The 17,484-nt window shown below is 42.3% G+C and overlaps 2 long non-coding RNA genes across 2 annotated transcripts in view; both read left to right on the top strand.

Annotated features, from left to right (window-relative positions):
• LOC144334363 (uncharacterized) overlaps positions 1-17,484 on the top strand; it is a 48,451-nt gene that overhangs the window by 8,044 nt on the left and 22,923 nt on the right. The gene's annotated exons all lie outside the window — the stretch shown is intronic.
• On the top strand, positions 10,850-16,745 carry LOC144334369 (uncharacterized). The gene is made up of 2 exons (XR_013404121.1): positions 10,850-11,129; positions 15,515-16,745. It is a non-coding gene; the product is annotated as an uncharacterized LOC144334369 (long non-coding RNA).

Genomic DNA, 17,484 nt, shown 5'->3' with positions numbered 1-17,484 from the left:
GAGCAGCATTAGAACATTCCTTGTTGAAGGAATACTTCTCCAATGTGCCCCTCCCTACCTGTTTGTAATTCTCTTGCTTTTCTTTAGAGAGTTACTCCATATGCCTGTACCCAGTGGTGTGCTGGTTTGTGGCATTTGCCAGTTCTTCCCAAGCCAGTACAAGCCAGCTCCAGTGCCACACTGCAAATATCCATAGCGACATATTTACCTTTTCATATTTTTGAACTTTATATAAATGGTATCATTTATACAAACGGTAGGTATTTGTGTGTGTGACTTATCACACAGGCTGTACAGTACTCTCTGTTGATGAACATTTGGGTATATGTGCCCACTTTGCAAGGCAATGCCAAAGTTTTCTGGTGTGGTTATTCTAATTTACACTGGCAATAGCATTGTATCAGTTTCTTTTGCTCCATATCCTCACCAACTCTTTTTTTTTTTTTTTAAGACAGGGTCTCCCTCTGTTGCCCAGGCTGGAGTGCAGTGGTGCAATCATGGCTTGACCTCCTGCAGCCTTGACCTCCTAGGCTTACGCAATCCTCCTGCCTCAGCCTCCCAAGTAGCTGGAAACACAGGCACACACCACCACATCAGGCTAATTTTTAAATTTTTTGTAGAGACAAGGTCTTGCCATGTTGTGCAAACGGGTCTTGAACTCGTGTGCTCAAGTGATCCTTCTATCTCAGCTTCCCAAAGTGCTGGGATTATGGGCATGAGCCAACACTCCTGGCCCTCACCAACTCTTGATGTCGTTTTAAAACGTTTGCCAATATAGTGGGCATAAAGTGGCATCTCATTGTGGATTTTAATTTGCATTTCTTGGTTGAGTATCTTTTCATACTTATTGGCTATTTGTTTTTCCTCATTATGAAACACCTATTTATGTTTTTGCCCATTTTTTCTATTTGACTATCCTTTTCAAAAACCGACAGGCCGGGCACAGTGGCTCACGCCTGTAATCCCAGCACCTGGGGAGGCCGAGGTGGGTGGATCACCTGAGGTCAGGAGTTCAAGACCAGCCTGACCAACAAGGAGAAACTCCATCTCTACTAAAAATACAAAATTAGCTGGGCATGGTGCCGCATGCCTATAATCCCAGCTACTTGGGAGGCTGAGGCAGAAGACTCACTTGAACGTGGGAGGCAGAGGTTGCGGTGAGCAGAGATTGCGCCATTGCACTCCAGCCTGGGCAACAAGAGTGAAACTCCGTCTCAAAAAAAAAAAAAAAAAAAAACAAAAGCTATATATTTTGAAAACAAATTCTTTGTTGATAATATGAAATACATATCCTTTCTTCAATTTGAAGCTTTTTTCACCTTTTTTTAGGTCAAATTTATCAATCTTTTCCTTTCTGGTTATACTTCGTGTGTCTAGCTTAAGAAATATTTCCTTATGTGAGGGCATAAAGATCTTCACCTATATGATCTTCCAAAAGTCCGTTTCACATTTAAGTATTTAACCCAACTAGAATTTATTTTTTTATATATGGAGCAAGGTAGTTATCTTTTTAAAAAGATATCCAACTGCCCAGATCAGTTATTTAATTATTCATTGTCTTCCCACCGATCTGTAATGACTGCTGTGTTAGATTATGAAGTTTCAGCATATGCCTGGGTTGGTGTCTGGACTGCTGTCCATTGGTCTATCCTTGGGGCAATGTGTTGCTAGAAGAGCTGAGGCAAGACTTGCTTGTTTGACATAATGTAAAAGAGTCTTGGAACGTGTCCTTGGTCCAGGGTCTAAAACCCCTCGTGACCTTTGGAACACCAAGCTCTGTCCAAAGGGTGGAAGGCTGCCCTGCTGCACCACAATCTAAGCCCAGGGCATAAAACCCCCTGTGGTTTGGATGGAATCCAGGGCTCAGGGAATAAAAACCCTTGTGGCCTCTGGAATGTGTCCAGGCTTGCTGGCTCCTTGCTTCTTGCTCTCCCAGGCTCATAAATTGATTGTACCTTGAGGTAGAAAAACACGTTCTCCATTATCTCGAGTAGCAGAGCATATTCCATATGCTTCAAAGAAAATGCTAAACCACCACAGCTATAGGTCAAATGCTTGATGCACTGCTTCCTTTCTACCCCCACGTCCTCACCTCCTCACCTTTTTATCCCCACATCCTCACCACCTGCTTCTTTGTTTGATCACCAGTAAACAGTGTGTGCTCCCAGAGCTTGGGGCCTTTGCAGCCTCCATATTGGCGTTGGCTCCCTGGACCCACTTTATGCACTCTTGTCTTGTCTCATTCCTTTGACTCCGCCAGACTTCTTCGTAGCCCCCACAGCCTGGTGTTGGGTCTGATCACCCCAACATTTCTGGCACCCAATGTGGGGCGACGAAAACCCCGGTGAAGGAATGTTAGAGCATGCAGAAGGGGAGGACACATTGTCACAGGACACCCGAGGATGACTGAAAGAAGCTCAGTGGGTAAGCTGGGCGCTCGGAAGAACCAGGGTAACAATGGGACAGAATGAAAGCAAAATTCTTATTTAAATTTCTTAAGGCATTTATTACAGAGAGGGGGAGTGAAAGTTAGTACTCAAAGTCTATTAACACTTTTCAGCACAGTAGAGCAGTTCTGCCCATGGCTCCTGGAACAAGGGACTAGGGAGTTGGATGAATGGGAAAGAATTGGCAGAGATTTTAAAAAGGCATATAAAGATGGAGCCAAAATTCCAGTTTCTATTTGGTCAATGTGGCCGTTAATAAAGGCAGCTCTTGAGTCATTTCAAACAGATAATGAGGCAGATTCAGATGAAGAAGAGGAGGATGAGTGTAAGAAACTAACATCAGATTCTGATATGCGAGGCACAGGAGCCAGAGGAAATCACAGAAAAGAAAGGAAAGCTGAAAAACACGTATTTTACTGGTCCGTTGGCTCCGTCTGCTGAATTAAGCGAATGGGCACCTCCTCCCTCTCCCACAATGGGCAAGAAAGTGAAGTAGTTGTAAAACTTACTGCTCCTGTAGTGACAACATTAAAATCTGGAGCAACTGGTGGTGCTATACAAAATTCTATTCAGAAGGCTAGAGCTGAAGGAGACCTTGAAGCATGGCAGTTTCCAGTTACTGTAACCCAACAAAGAGGACAGAATATAGCTAATTGGGCCACTTTTCTTTGTAAGTTGTTAAAGGAATTCAAGTCATTAGTCAATATGGGCCAAATTCTCCTTTTGTGCAAACTTTACTAAAAAATTGTGGCTCTTGATAATAGGTTAATACCATATGATTGGGATACTTCAACAAAATCTGTTCTCACTCCGTCTCAGTACTTGCAATTTAAAACTTGGTGGGCTAATGAAGCTCAAACTTAGGCAAGAGAAAACACACAGGCACAGCCGCCTGTGCCTGTGTCCTTTGAACAGTTAATGGGGGTCGGCCCTAATTGGGGTTGATTAGACAATCAAGCATTAATGGAGGATGTTGCCATGGCTCAGTTACGCTCTGTGTGCTTAAGGGCATGGGAAAGAACAAATGTTACAGGGAAAAAATATCAATCTTTCAGTTCTGTTCGACAAGGAACCATATACTGATTTTATTGCTCAGCTCCAAGAGGCTGTGAATAAAGCCATAACTGACAAAACAGCCTCAAGATGTTGTAATACAGCTTCTTGCATACGATAATGCCAATGCAGAATGTCAAACTGCTATTCAACCTATGACGGGGAAGGCTCATCTGGCCGAGTATATTAAGGCTTGTGATGGCACTGCGGGTAACTTACATAAGCCTACTCTTTTAGCTCAGGCTATGGCTGGATTAAAAGTCGGAAAAAATATGCCTCGTTTCTCAGGCTCTTGTTTTAAATGTGGGCAATTTGGACACACAAAAAAGGAATGTAAAAAAGGAAATCAACAGGCAAAGGTTACTACCAGTAAGCAGCAAAAAAGTTCCAGTATCTGCCCCCGATGTAAAAAGGGAAATCACTGGGCAAATCAGTGTCATTCTACATTTAGCAAAGATGGGCAACCTCTCTCGGGCCCCTCAACAAACCGAGGCACAGCCAGTGCCCTTACAAATGTACAACAATTGTCCCCCGTCACAGCAGGCAGAGCTGCCGTAGACCTCTGCAGCACAAGTCCTGTCTCCCTACTTCCTGAGGAGCCACCAAAGAAGGTCCCCATGGGAGTTAGGGGCCCTTTACCCTCAGGAACAGTTGGTCTCTTGCTAGGAAGGTCTAGTTTAAATTTAAGAGATGTCAATGTACATACAGGAATAATTGATTCTGGTTATACCAGAGAAATTCAACTAGTTATCCGTTCCGCAACTCCGTGGTCTGCTTCCCCAGGAGAAAGAACTGCTCAGTTGTTAGTTCTACCTTATACAAAACTGGGAAGCAGCACAGTAAAAAGAATGGCAGGGTTTGGTAGTATAAATCCAGCAGAAAAGGCTGTCTATTGGGTTAATCAAGTATCTGACAAAAGACCTATTTGTACAGTAACCGTTCAAGGTAAAGACTTTGAGGGACTAGTAGATACTGGAGATGATGTTTCTATTATTGCTTTAGATCAGTGACCCTGGCATTGGCCCAAACAAAAGGCATCCATTGGTATTGTTGGAGTAGGAGCTGCCTCAGAAGTTTATCAAAGTTCCTTAATTCTGCCATGTCAAGGGCCAGATGGAAAGGAAGTGACTTATTGCAACAATGGGGTGCTGAAATATCTATTCCTATGGATCAATATAGTAACAACAGTAAATAAATAATGAAAAAAAAAAATGGGATATCTCCCAGGGAAAGGACTAGGAAAAAAATGAAAATGGCCAACCAGAACCTTTAAAACTAAAAGGGCAAACAGAGCAAACTGGATTAGGGTATCATTTTTAGGAGCAGCCATGGGAGCCCCTGGCTCCCATTCCTCTTGTTTGGCTAACTGACAAACTGGTTTGGGTAGAGCAATGGGTGCTGAAACAGGAAAAACTGGAGGTTTTAAAAAAATTGGTGCAAGAACAATTGTAAAAGGGACACAGAGAGCCTACTTTCTCTCCTTGGAATTCTCCTATGTTTGTTATTAAGAAAAAATCAGGGGGCCGGGCGCGGTGGCTCAAGCCTGTAATCCCAGCACTTTGGGAGGCCGAGACAGGCGGATCACGAGGTCAGGAGATCGAGACCATCCTGGCGAACACAGTGAAACCCCGTCTCTACTAAAAAAATACAAAAAACTAGCCGGGCGAGGTGGCGGGCGCCTGTAGTCCCAGCTACACAGGAGGCTGAGGCAGGAGAATGGCGTAAACCCGGGAGGCGGAGCTTGCAGTGAGCTGAGATCCGGCCACTGCGCTCCAGCCCCGGCGACAGAGCGAGACTCCGTCTCAAAAAAAAAAAAAAAAAAAAAGAAAAAATCAGGGAAATGGAAAATGTTAACAGACTTGAGAGCCGTTAATGCTGTAATTCAACCCATGGGTGTGCTGCAACCAGGGCTGCCCTCCCCAACTATGATTCCTAAATACTGGCCTCTCATAGTGACGGATTTAAAAGATGGCTTTTTTTACCATTCCTTTAGTGACCCAAGATTATGAAAAATTTGCTTTTACTGTTCCCACCATAAATAACAAAGAACCAGTGGATAGATACTATTGGAAAGAAGGTACTTCCACGAGGCATGTTAAATAGCCCAACTATTTGTCAAACTTATGTCGGAAAAGTTATTAAGCCAGTTAGAGAACAGTTTAAAAAATGTTATATCATCCATTACATGGATGATATCTTATGTGAAGCTGAAACTAGGGAGGAATTAATACTATGCTACAAACAGAAAAGGCTGTAACTGCAGCAGGATTAATCATAGCCCCCGATAAAATCCAAACTTTCACTCCATTTCAATATTTGGAATGAAAGTAGAACAAAGTATCATTAAGCCTCAAAAGGTTCAAATTCGAAGAGATAATTTAAAACTCTAAATGATTTTCAAAAATTATTAGGAGACATTAATTGGATTTGTCCCACTTTAGGCATTCCTACTTATGTTATGTCTCACCTCTTTTCTACCTTATGAGGTGATTCTGACCTTAACAGCAAATGCTCTCTAGCCAAAGAAGCATTAGAACTTCAATTAACTGAAGAAAAAATTCAACAGGCACGAGTGACTCAAATTGATCCACTATGTCATTATAGTTTTTAATTTTTCCTACTAAACATTCAACTACAGATGTTGTTGTTCAACAGGATGATCTAGTTGAGTGGCTTTTTCTACCTCACAATACAACTAAAACACTTACTCTATACTTAGATCAAATTGCTGTACTGATAGGTCAAGCAAGGCTGTATACAACAAAATTAATGGGACATGATCCAAATCAAATTATAGTTCCTTTAAATAACAGTAAATTCAGCAAGCTTATGTTAATTCCCAGAAATGGCAAGTTAATTTAGCTGGTTTTATTGGTATACTTGATAATCATTATCCTAAATCCAAAATATTCCAATTTCTAAAATTGACATCATGGATATTAGTCTCCAATACTCAAAAGACCCCTATTGAAGGGGCCAATCCTGTTTTTACTGACGGATCTAGTAATGGAAAGGCCTCATTTGTAGGACCTCAACAACAAGTTTTTCAAACTGACTTTGCTTCTGCTCAAAGGGCTGAACTTATGGCTATAATTACAGTACTAAAAACCTTTAAACAGCTACATTATTTCTCATTCAGCCTATGCGATGCAAGCCACGCAAAATACTGAATGTGCCTTAATTCAAAATGTAACTGATGATCAACTCAATCTTTTTTTTTTTTTTTTTTTTTTTGAGACGGAGTCTCGCTCTGTCGCCCAGGCTGGAGCGCAGTGGACGGATCTCAGCTCACTGCAAGCTCCGCCTCCTGGGTTCACGCCATTCTCCTGCCTCAGCCTCCCGAGTAGCTGGGACTACAGGCGCCCGCCACCTCGCCCGGCTAGTTTTTTGTATTTTTTTTAGTAGAGACGGGGTTTCACCGTGTTAGCCAGGATGGTCTCGATCTCCTGACCTCGTGATCCGCCCGTCTCGGCCTCCCAAAGTGCTGGGATTACAGGCTTGAGCCACCGCGCCCGGCCGATCAACTCAATCTTTTATTTCATTCTTTACAACAAGCAGTACAACAAAGGCATTCCCCTTTGTATATCACTCATACAAGAGCACATACTAACCTCCCCAGCCCTTTAACCAAACTCAATCAAAGGGCGGATGCACTGGTTTCTGCAGCTTTTACTGATGCACAAACATTCCATTCTTTAACCCATCTTAATGCTACAGGTCTCAGAAACAGATATGGCTTATCTTGGAAACAGGCTAAGGAAATTGTACAACATTGCTCTGCCTGCCAAGTTTCACATCTGCCACATCAAGGAGCAAGAGTTAACCCTAGAAGTTTATCTCCAAATTCCATCTGGCAGATGGATGTAATACATGTTCCTGCCTTTGGAAAGTTGTCCTTTGTTCATATTTCAGTAGATACTTACTCATATTTTATTTGGGCCACATGTCAAACAGGAGAAGCTACAGCTTATGTTAAAAGACATCTTTTATCTTGCTTTGTAGTTATGGGAATCACAGAAAAAAATCAAAACTGATAACGGCCCAGGGTACTGTAGTAAAGCTATGGCTACATTTTTTCAACAATGGAATATTACCCATATTACAGGTATTCCACATAACTCACAAGGACAAGCAATAGTTGAAAGAGCTAATCATACCTTAAAAACTCAAATACAAAAACAAAAAGGGGGAGACCAGGAATATAAAATACTGCATATACAATTACATTTAGCTTTATCAACATTAAATTTTCTAAATTTACAACAAGATCAATCCATGACTGCAGCTGAATAACACTTGACAGGACAAAAGGAAAACAAAAAGGCCGGACAAGATATATGGTGGAGGGATACTCATACAAAAAGCTGGGAAAAAGGAAAGATAATTACATGGGGAAGAGGATTTGCTTATGTCTCTCCAGGCGAAAATGAGTAACCTGTGTGGGTGCCCACCAAACATTTGAAATGTATCATGATCCACACCAGGAAGAGAGGACTCTGGGAAGAGCCAGAGCTCCTGATACAAGTGATGGCATGAATGAACATCTCACAGACAAAAGAGAAGACCAAGAATACTCGTCAGGCAGATCCTCCAACATGGGGACAAATCAAGAAGCTGGTGCTGATGGCAGAGGATAGCTTGAGAGCACAGAACAAACCAAAAACAACTAGTAACTTAATGATGGCCATGCTGGCAGTACTCACTGTGGTGGTAAGCCTCCCTACTGTAGGAGCAACTCAAAATTTTACTTATTGGGCATATGTCCCATTTCCTCCTTTAATTAGGTCTGTGAGTTGGATGGACCCGGTTATTGAAGTATACAACAAAAACAGTAACTGGATGCCTAAGCCCATAGATAATCGAGGGCCAATGCATTCTAATGAGGAAGGGATGAAAATGAATATATCAATAGGATATAAATATCCTCCAATATGCCTGGGACCTGCCGCTGGATTCTTACAAATTGGCACACAAGTCTAGTTGGCAGTAATCCCTGGAAAAAATAAATCACAGGCTGCTTTACAAATGATTTTGGGGCAAAGTTTAAAATATAACCATTCCAGCCCTAAAACTCAGCAATTCCGTCCAAACAAGCTCGAATGTAAGCAAAATAAAGTTTGGTTGGAAGGTGTAGATACTTGGACTTGAGAAGATTGTATAGCAAGTAAGGCTGAGGCGCTACAAAATAATTCCTGTGGAATCGTCATTGATTGGTCCCCTAAGGAGATTTTCAAACCAAATTGCACCAGAAGACCCTCTTGTAAAGCAAATGTAACAAACCGATGGAATTGCTGGCAATGGAATCATACACAATACATTCAGACGGAAGCTGATGCCCCTATCATATGGAATCCTGATGGCATTGGCGCCCCAGTCCAAAAATGATATCTCCTGCTATAGGACAGGAACATTCAGAATTATGAAAATTAACTGTAGCTCAAAGTCCAATTAAAATTTGGGAGGGTAAATATGAAAAGTACAGCAGGGAGGGAGGTAAGGATAAATATGCTCTTTCTTTTCTTTCCAACAGGACGTTTTGGATTCAAAGTTGTGTTCGACCACCTTTTATGTTACCAATAGGAAATGTTACTATTGATATAAATACACGCTCTATTACCTGCCCAGAATGTCGCCTATTTACCTGCATTAACTCAGCTTTTGATAAAAACAAACAAACAAAACAAAAACTATTTTGTTAATTAGAGCCAGGGAAGGAGTCTGGATCCCTGTATCTCTAAACTCTGTTTAGAGATGCTTCCATGGGAAGCATTACCATCTATTCATACTATAACTGAAATCCTTAGGAAACTTTTATCCTGTTCAAAAAGATTTATAGTGGCTCTCATATTTGCTATAATTGGCCTCATTGCTGTTACTACTACTGCTACAGTAGCTGGTGTGGCTTTACAGTCATCTGTGCAAACTGCTGAATTTGTTGATAAGTGGCAGAAAAATTCCACAAAATTATGGAACTCTCAGGCTCAAATAGATAAAAAAAATAGTTAATCAAATTAATGATCTCCATCAGACTGTAATTTGGATGGGGGATCATATTATGAGTTTAGAAAATAGAACTCAAATACAATGTGACTGGAATACATCTGATTTTTGTATTACTCCCCATAGTTACAATGAAACAGAACACCAATGGGAAAAAGTTAAACATCACTTGGAAGGAAAAGAGGAAAATCTCACCCTCAACATCGTAAAACTAAAAGAGCAGGTTTTTGAAGCCTCTCAGACTCACTTAGTCCTGCTCCCTAGAACTAATATTTTGAGTAAGGCAGCTGATGGGTTGTCTGCAATCAATCCTCTTAAATGGATTAAGGTCATTGGAAGTTCTACATCTGTGAATTTTATTCTAATAATTATGTGCTTGTGCTGTCTCATATTAGTCAGCAGATGCAGAAGCTGCCTCTGGAGAGAAAGCCGCCGCCGAGAACAAGCAATGATAGCTGTGGTGGTTTTGCAAAAAAGAAGAAGGAGGCATGTTGGTAGAAGAGCTGAGGCAAGACTTGCTTGTTTGACATAATGTAAAACAGTCTTGGAACATGTCTTGGGTCCAGGGTCTAAAACCCCTCGTGGCCTTTGGAACACCAAGCTCTGTGCCAAAGGGTGGAAGGCTGCCCTGCTGCACCACAATCTAAGCCCAGGGCATAAAACCCCTCATGGCTTGGATGGAATCCAGGGCTCAGGGCATAAAACACCTCATTGCCTCTGGAATGTGTCTAGACTTGCTGGCTCCTTGCTTCTTGCTCTCCCAGGCTCGTAAATTGATTGTATCTTGAGGTAGAAAAACATGTTCTCCATTATCTCGAGTAGCAGAGCATGTTCCATATGCTTCAAAGAAACTGCTAAACTACCACAGCTATAGATCAAACACTTGATGCACTGCTTCCTTTCTACCCCCACGTCCTCACCACCTGCTTCTTTGTTTGATCACTCCCAGAGTTCAGGGCCTTTGCAGCCTCCATATTGCCGTTGGTCCCCTGGACCTACTTTATGCACTGTTAACTTGTCTCATTGCTTTGACTCCACTGTACTTTGTAGCCCCCACAGCCTGGTGTTGGGTCTGATCACCCTAACACAATGCCACAATATAACCTTTTTCTCTCCCCATCCCCATTCTTTTTCTTCAGGAGTATCTTCCCTAAGTACTACTCCTTCAGTCAGCCTCTTCTTTGTTGTTGTTTTGAGACAGGGTTTCACTCCATCGCCAACGCTGGAGTGCGGTGGCATGATGCATGATCATGGCTCACTGCAATCTCCACCACCTGGGTTCAAGTGATCCTCCCACCTCAGCCTCCAGAGTAGCTGGGACCAAAAGGGCATGCCACCATGCCCAGATAATTTTTTTTTTTTTTTTTTTGAGATGGAGTCTTGCTCTGTCGCCCAGGCTGGAGTGCAGTAGCGCTATCTCAGCTCACTGCAACCTCTGCCTCCTGGGTTCAAGTTATTCTCCTACCTCAGCCTCCCAAGTACAGATATGTGCTACCACGCCCAGCTAATTTTTGTATTTTTAGTAGAGACAGGGTTTCACTATCTTGACCAGGCTGGTCTTGAACTCCTGACCTCATCATCCACCAGCCTCGGTCTCCCAAAGTGCTTGGATTACATGCGTGAGCCACCGTGCCCAGCCGATTTTTTTTTTTTTTTTAATAATTTGTGGTAGAGACAAGGTTTCACCATGTTGTTCAGGCTGATCTCGAACTCCTGAGCTCAAGTGATCCACCTGCCTCCACCTCCCAAAGTGCTGAGATTACAGGCATGAGCCACCACACCCAACCAGTCAGCCTCTTACTCCCCTCAAATGGAAACGTGCTCTTAAGAAAGAATCTGGCCGGGTGTGCTGGCTCAGGCCAGGTGCAATGGCTCACCTGTAATCCCTGCACTTTGGGAGGCCAAGGCTGGTGGATCACCTGAGGTCAGGAGTTCGAGACCAGCCTGGCCAGCATGGTGAAACCCCATCTCTACTGAAAAAATACAAAAATTAAACAGATGTGGTGGCAGGGGCCTGTGATCCCAGTTACTTGGGAGGCTGAGGTAGGGAGAATCGCTTGAACCCAGGAGACAGAGGTTGCAGTGAGCTGAGATCACGCCACTGCACTCCAGCCTGGGCAACAGAGAGAGACTCCTCTGTTGAGGAGAAGAATCTAACATCACTCATATAGGGAAAAAGGAATGCTGTGTTTAAAATCTCATCTCTAAATGCAGAAGGAAAAGCTTGTTTCCCTGATGGCATTTCAGATACTAGTGCCTGAGATATTTAAGAACTTTCCTGGGTCTCTGAAACCACACTGTTACAGAGGAAGGCCTGCCTTAAAGTAGCGCTTTCATATTATTTGAGGCAAAAGGCTTACTTTAGGTGTATTTGGAATAAGTAAAACACACTTTTGGAGGTGGGCCAAAGGACAGAAAAGTCAATTAAAGAGCTAAAAACTAAAGTGCAAGTTTTGGGTAAATTGAGTGGTCAGAAAGTGACCAAATCTTCATGCTGCCGAGCTCACCTGCCACTTGTATGACTTGAAGCAAGCTTGCTTAATGGCCTAAGTCTAAGTTTGTTCACATAAATGGGATTATTAACAATCAACTGTAACACAGGGTTGGTGGGAAATATATAAAGTTATAGGTGGCCAGGTGGGCCCAATCGATCCTCCTACTTCAGCCACTTGTAATCCTAGCATTTTGGGAGGCAGAAAGAGAGGACTGCTGAGGCCAGGAGTTCAAGACCATCCTGGGCACCATAGCCAGATCCCATGTCTACAAAAAATTAAAATAATAAGTTATAGGAAAGCATGTAGCATATACAAGATGCTCCCTCAGCCTTGAGGCAGTAGAGTCAAAGACCAAGTTCCAAATCCTATCTGTTACCTACTAGTTTTCTGACCTTAAACAATTATTTCTTAGCCACATTTTCCTATTTACAAAATGAAAATATGGAATTACCCTTTTAATTTTTTGCATTACCAAGCCTTCTTTTGAATTTTAATTTGCATTTGTTTAATTACTAATGAAGTTGAGCATCTTTTCATGTTTGCTAGTCATTTGTTTCACTCTTACCACTAGAAAACAAATGTATTAAAATGAAAATCCAGAGGGTTGGGAGAACGCCTTGCTCAGCCTAGACCTGGCTGAGGTGGAGGGAGACAGGAAGACCCCATCTGAGTGACAACCATGTGTGCAGGGGGTGGGTAAAACAGGAGGAGCTGGCCTGTGTCCTGGCAGGTTGGTTATTCACAGAGGTACTCCAAAATCAGTGACTATATTGAGGATTAGGAGAGGCAAGTTCCTCACTATTGAAGAAAGGAAGTATGTACATGGAAGGGTAGGATAAAACATGTGGAGGTGGGCTGGAACTGGAGACATCAGTGTGAACTCATGCTTTTTACTACAGAATATGATGGATGTGGAAAGGGCCATTCGTGTACTGTCCCCGATAGGGCCCCGAAGCAGGAACACTCCAGTAACAGAGTATACTAGTGCCCAGATCTTGGTTTCTGAATACCATTCTCTACTAAATGGAACCAGGGCCACTTACACAAGTGACTGGTTCTAGGGCTGGGGCTGGAAAAATACAGGGTGAGGCTGGAACATCTTGTGGTACCAGAAAAGATGGAAGTGCTCAGAGAATGATGGGAACATGTCAAAAGGACACAGGATCCAGCTTGAAGGAGTGTCCACTGGCCAAACTGGGACAATTTAAGCATCAAAGTAAATGATAGTAAGAATGAGTTGTGGTCATAGAATATGAATCCATGAGTAGTCCACACTGATATATCTATGAATGAACAAACAAGCAAATGACTAAATAAATAAATAAATGGGGGAGAAGGGAAGTTCTACCTTATGGTAGAATGCTAATTATAAATATAGAAAAAATGATGAAATAAGAAAGTCACCCTTTGACAATTACTAATAGCATGGGAATAACTGATTCAGATAAGAATCATCAAAGAATGCTAAAACTAGTTGATGTAAGTTTCATGGGAACAGGATATTTATATAGTTTCAAAGTAGCTCCCCACAAAATGCTTATTAATTTTCTGTGGAGAAACCTGGAAGACACCATTTTAACCACCTTAACATCAATGGACTATAACTTTAAAAATGGAAAAAAACAAGGACATAGCTGGGTGTTGTGGCTCAAGCCTGTAATCCCAGCACTTTGGGAGGCTGGGGCAGGTGGATCACCTGAGGTCAGGAGTTCACTTAACCAACATGGTAAAACCCTGTCTCTACTAAAAATGCAAAAATTAGCCAGGTGTTGTGGCGCATGCCTGTAATCCCAGCTACTCAGGAGTCTGAGGCAGGAGAATCGCCTGAACCTGGGAGGTGGAGGTTGTAGTGAGCCGAGATCATGCCATTGCACTCCAGCCTGGGCAACAACAGCGAAACTCTGTCTCAGAAAAAAAAAATTAATAAATAAAAAACAAAACCAGAACCCTCATACACTGCTAGTGAGGATATAAAATGGTTACAGTCACTTTGGAAAACAGTTGGCAGCTCCTCAAAAAGTTAAATATAGGTACCATATGATCCAGCAATTCCACTGTTAGGTATATACCAAATAGAACTGAAGGCATATGTTAACACAAGAACTTGCACATGAATGCTGCTAGCAGTGTATTTCATAATAGCTAAAAAGTGGAAACAGCCCAAATGTCATCAACTGATGAATGGATAAAAATGTGGTATATATCCATACAATGACATATGTCAGGTCTCTCCAGAGAAGCAGGACCAATAAGATGTGTAGGTTCTGTTTTCATATAGATATGTGTATGTATGTGTATATATACATAGAAAGAGAGAGAGACATTTAAGGAATTGGCTCACAGGAGGCTTGGCAAATCCAGACACTGATAGGGTAGGCTGATGGTCTGGAGATTCAGGGAAGAACTGCAGTCTGAATCCAAAGGCAGTCTGTTGACAGAACTTCTTGCTTGGGGAACAACAGTCTTTGTTGTATTAAGGGCTTCAGCTGACTGGATGTGGCCCACTCACACTATCACACTATGGAGGGTAATCTGCTTTACTCAAAATCCACTGATTTTATTTTATTCATTTATTTTTTGAGACATGGTATTGCTCTGTTGCCCAGGCTGCAGCTCAGTGGTATGATCATGGCTCACAGAAGCCTCAACCTTCAGGGCCCAATCGATCCTCCTACTTCAGCCTCTTGAGTAGCTGGACTTCAGGAGTGTGCCACACCCCACCACCTGGCTAATTTTTTTTCTTTGGTAGAGACAAGGGCTCCCTGTGTTGCCCAGGCTGGTCTTGAACTCCTGGGCTCAAGCGACGCTCCTGCCTTAGCCTTCCAAAGTGCTGGGATTACACGCGTCAGCTGGTAATCCAAAAATTTTGTGTCCAGCCAAAATTCACTGATTTTTGTTTTTTGTTTTTTTAAAGACAGAGCCTACCTCTGTTGCCCAGACTGGAGTGCAGTGGCAGTGGTGCAATCTTGGCTTACTGCAACCTCTGCCTCCTGGGTTCAAGTGATTCTCATGCCTCAGCCTCCCGAGTAGCTGGAATTACACGCTCCTGCCACTACGCCTGGCTAATTTTTGTACTTTTAGTAGACATAGGGTTTCACAATGTTGGCCAGTGGTCTCTATCTCCTGACCTCAAGTAATCCGCTCGCCTTGGCCTCCCAAAGTGCTGGGATTACAGGCCTGAGCCACCTCACCCAGCCCCCAAATTCACTGATTTTAAATGTTCATCTCATAAAAAAAAAAAAAAAAAATACCTTGAAAGAAACATCCAGAAAATTGGCCAACTATCTGGGCACCATGGCCAGTCAAGCTGACACATAAAATTTACCATCACAAATGGTAATAGAGTAATAGAATATAACATTTACATATTACTCTCAAATGAGTCAGAAAAAATATAGCATATATAATCTGTGCACATATATACAGAAAGAGGGTGATAAAGCAAACATAATACAAAGTTGACAACTGGGCCAGGCACGGTGGCTCACACCTGTAATCCCAGCACTTTGGGAGTCTGAGGCGGGTGGATCATTTGAGATCAGGAGTTTGAGACCAACCTGGCCAACATGGTGAAACCCTGTCTCTATTAAAAATACAAAAATCAGTCAGGTGTGGTGGTGCACCCTTGTAATCCCAGCTACTCAGGAGACTGAGGCAGGAGAATCGCTTGAACCCGGGAAGCAGAGGTTGCAGTGAGCCAAGATCGCGCCACTTGACTCCAGCCTGGGTGACGGAGTGAGACTCTGTCTCAAAAAAAAAAAAAGTCAGCAACTGGGAGATTTGGGTGAGGGTGTACTGAAATCCTTGATGCTATTCTTTTTTATTCTTTTTATTATTTTTAAATATTTCTCATGTCTGTTTCCTATCCTTTGTACTATTCTTGCAATTTTTCTGCAAGTTTAAGGTTATTGGCAAAATAAAAGTTAAAACAGAAAAAGAACATAAAAGTATATGCACAAAGAGTCTTGTTTAGAAAAGAAATCTACCTATTGTGAGGCCTGTGCCTGGTACCAAGTACATGCTGAATAGCTGATGCTGCTGCCAGCTTTTCAGGTCTGGAGAGAAAGGTATTTCTCATAAGAAGTCACAAGGCGGCATCCCAAAGCCAAGAAACACCGTCTAGCACAGTTCACTGAGTCTGTAGAGCTGTCAGTGTCCTACCCTTCCTTACCCAGAATGCACTCCTTAATCCTAAAGAAAAAAAAGAAAAAGCTTTGTCTGCTAAAAACAGGGGCTCCTTCCTTTCACAGTGGACAAGGCTATGGAGCACCTGAGAGCTGGCCTCCTTTCCTTCTGTTTGGGTCCGGATTTCAGAGCAGCTGTCAAGGGTCACTGTATATATCACAACTGGGACATCGACTCTAGAGACCTATGAAAAGGAGTGGATGAATGTGGTGGCAATGTAGAATAGTGAGCCCTGGAATGGGAACTCACAGACATTCACGTGTTGTGTGTACTCAGCCATATCCTTCCTTATCCTGTTTTCTTTTTTTTAATTGTAAATTGACAATTTATACCTGTTTATAATTATGGGGCACAAAGTCCTATTGTGACTTATAAATACAATGTGGGATAATTAAATCAAGCCAGTTAACATATCCATCACCTCATATGCTTAACATTTTTTGGGTTGAGAACATTTGAAATTTACTCTTAGCAATCTACCATGCTATGCAATAGATCTCAAAAAACAATATATTCCTCCTGAGACTTTAAGCCCTATGACTATCATTTTCCCCATTCCTCCTCCCCACGTCTCTGTAACCACCATTCTACTCACTGCTTCTATATATATAAACACACATATATTATATATATTATATATTATAGTATATTATATATACATACATACATGTAAATATGTATATATAAAATATATGTATATATACATAAAAATATAAAAGTATCAAAATATACACGTGTGTGTGTATGTGTGTGTGTGTGTATATATATATATATATTTTTTTTTTTTTTGAGACAGTCTCGCTCTGTTGCCCAAGCTGGAGTGAAGTGGTGCGATCTTGGCTCACTGCAACCTCCACCTCCCGGGTTCAAGTGATTCTCCTGCCTCAGCCTCCTGAGTAGCTGGGATTACAGGTGCCCACCACTACGCTTGGTTAATTTTTGTATTTTTAATAGAGACAGAGTTTCCTCATGTTGCCCAGACTGGTCTCCAACTCCTGGGCTCAAGCGATCCACCCACCCCAGCCTCCCAAAGTGCTGGAATTACAGGCATGAGCCACCACGCTGGCTCTTCTACTCACTGCTTCTATGAGTTCAAATGTTTCAGATTCTACAAATAAATGACAACGTTTCATCCTGTTTTGTTTTTCTTGAGATAAGAGTCTTGCTCTGTCGCCCAGGCTGGAGTGCTGTGGCCCAATCTCGGCTCATTGCAAGCTCCACCTGCCGGGTTCACGCCATTCTCCTGCCTCAGCCTCCCAAGTAGCTGGGACTACAGGCGCCTGCCACCATGCCTGGCTAAATTT

This window comes from Macaca mulatta, chromosome 14 (assembly GCF_049350105.2).
Source record: "Macaca mulatta isolate MMU2019108-1 chromosome 14, T2T-MMU8v2.0, whole genome shotgun sequence".
In the NCBI taxonomy this organism is placed as follows: domain Eukaryota; kingdom Metazoa; phylum Chordata; class Mammalia; order Primates; family Cercopithecidae; genus Macaca; species Macaca mulatta.
The sequence above is the reverse complement of the archived record's forward strand: the minus strand, read 5'-3'. Positions and strand labels throughout refer to the sequence as shown.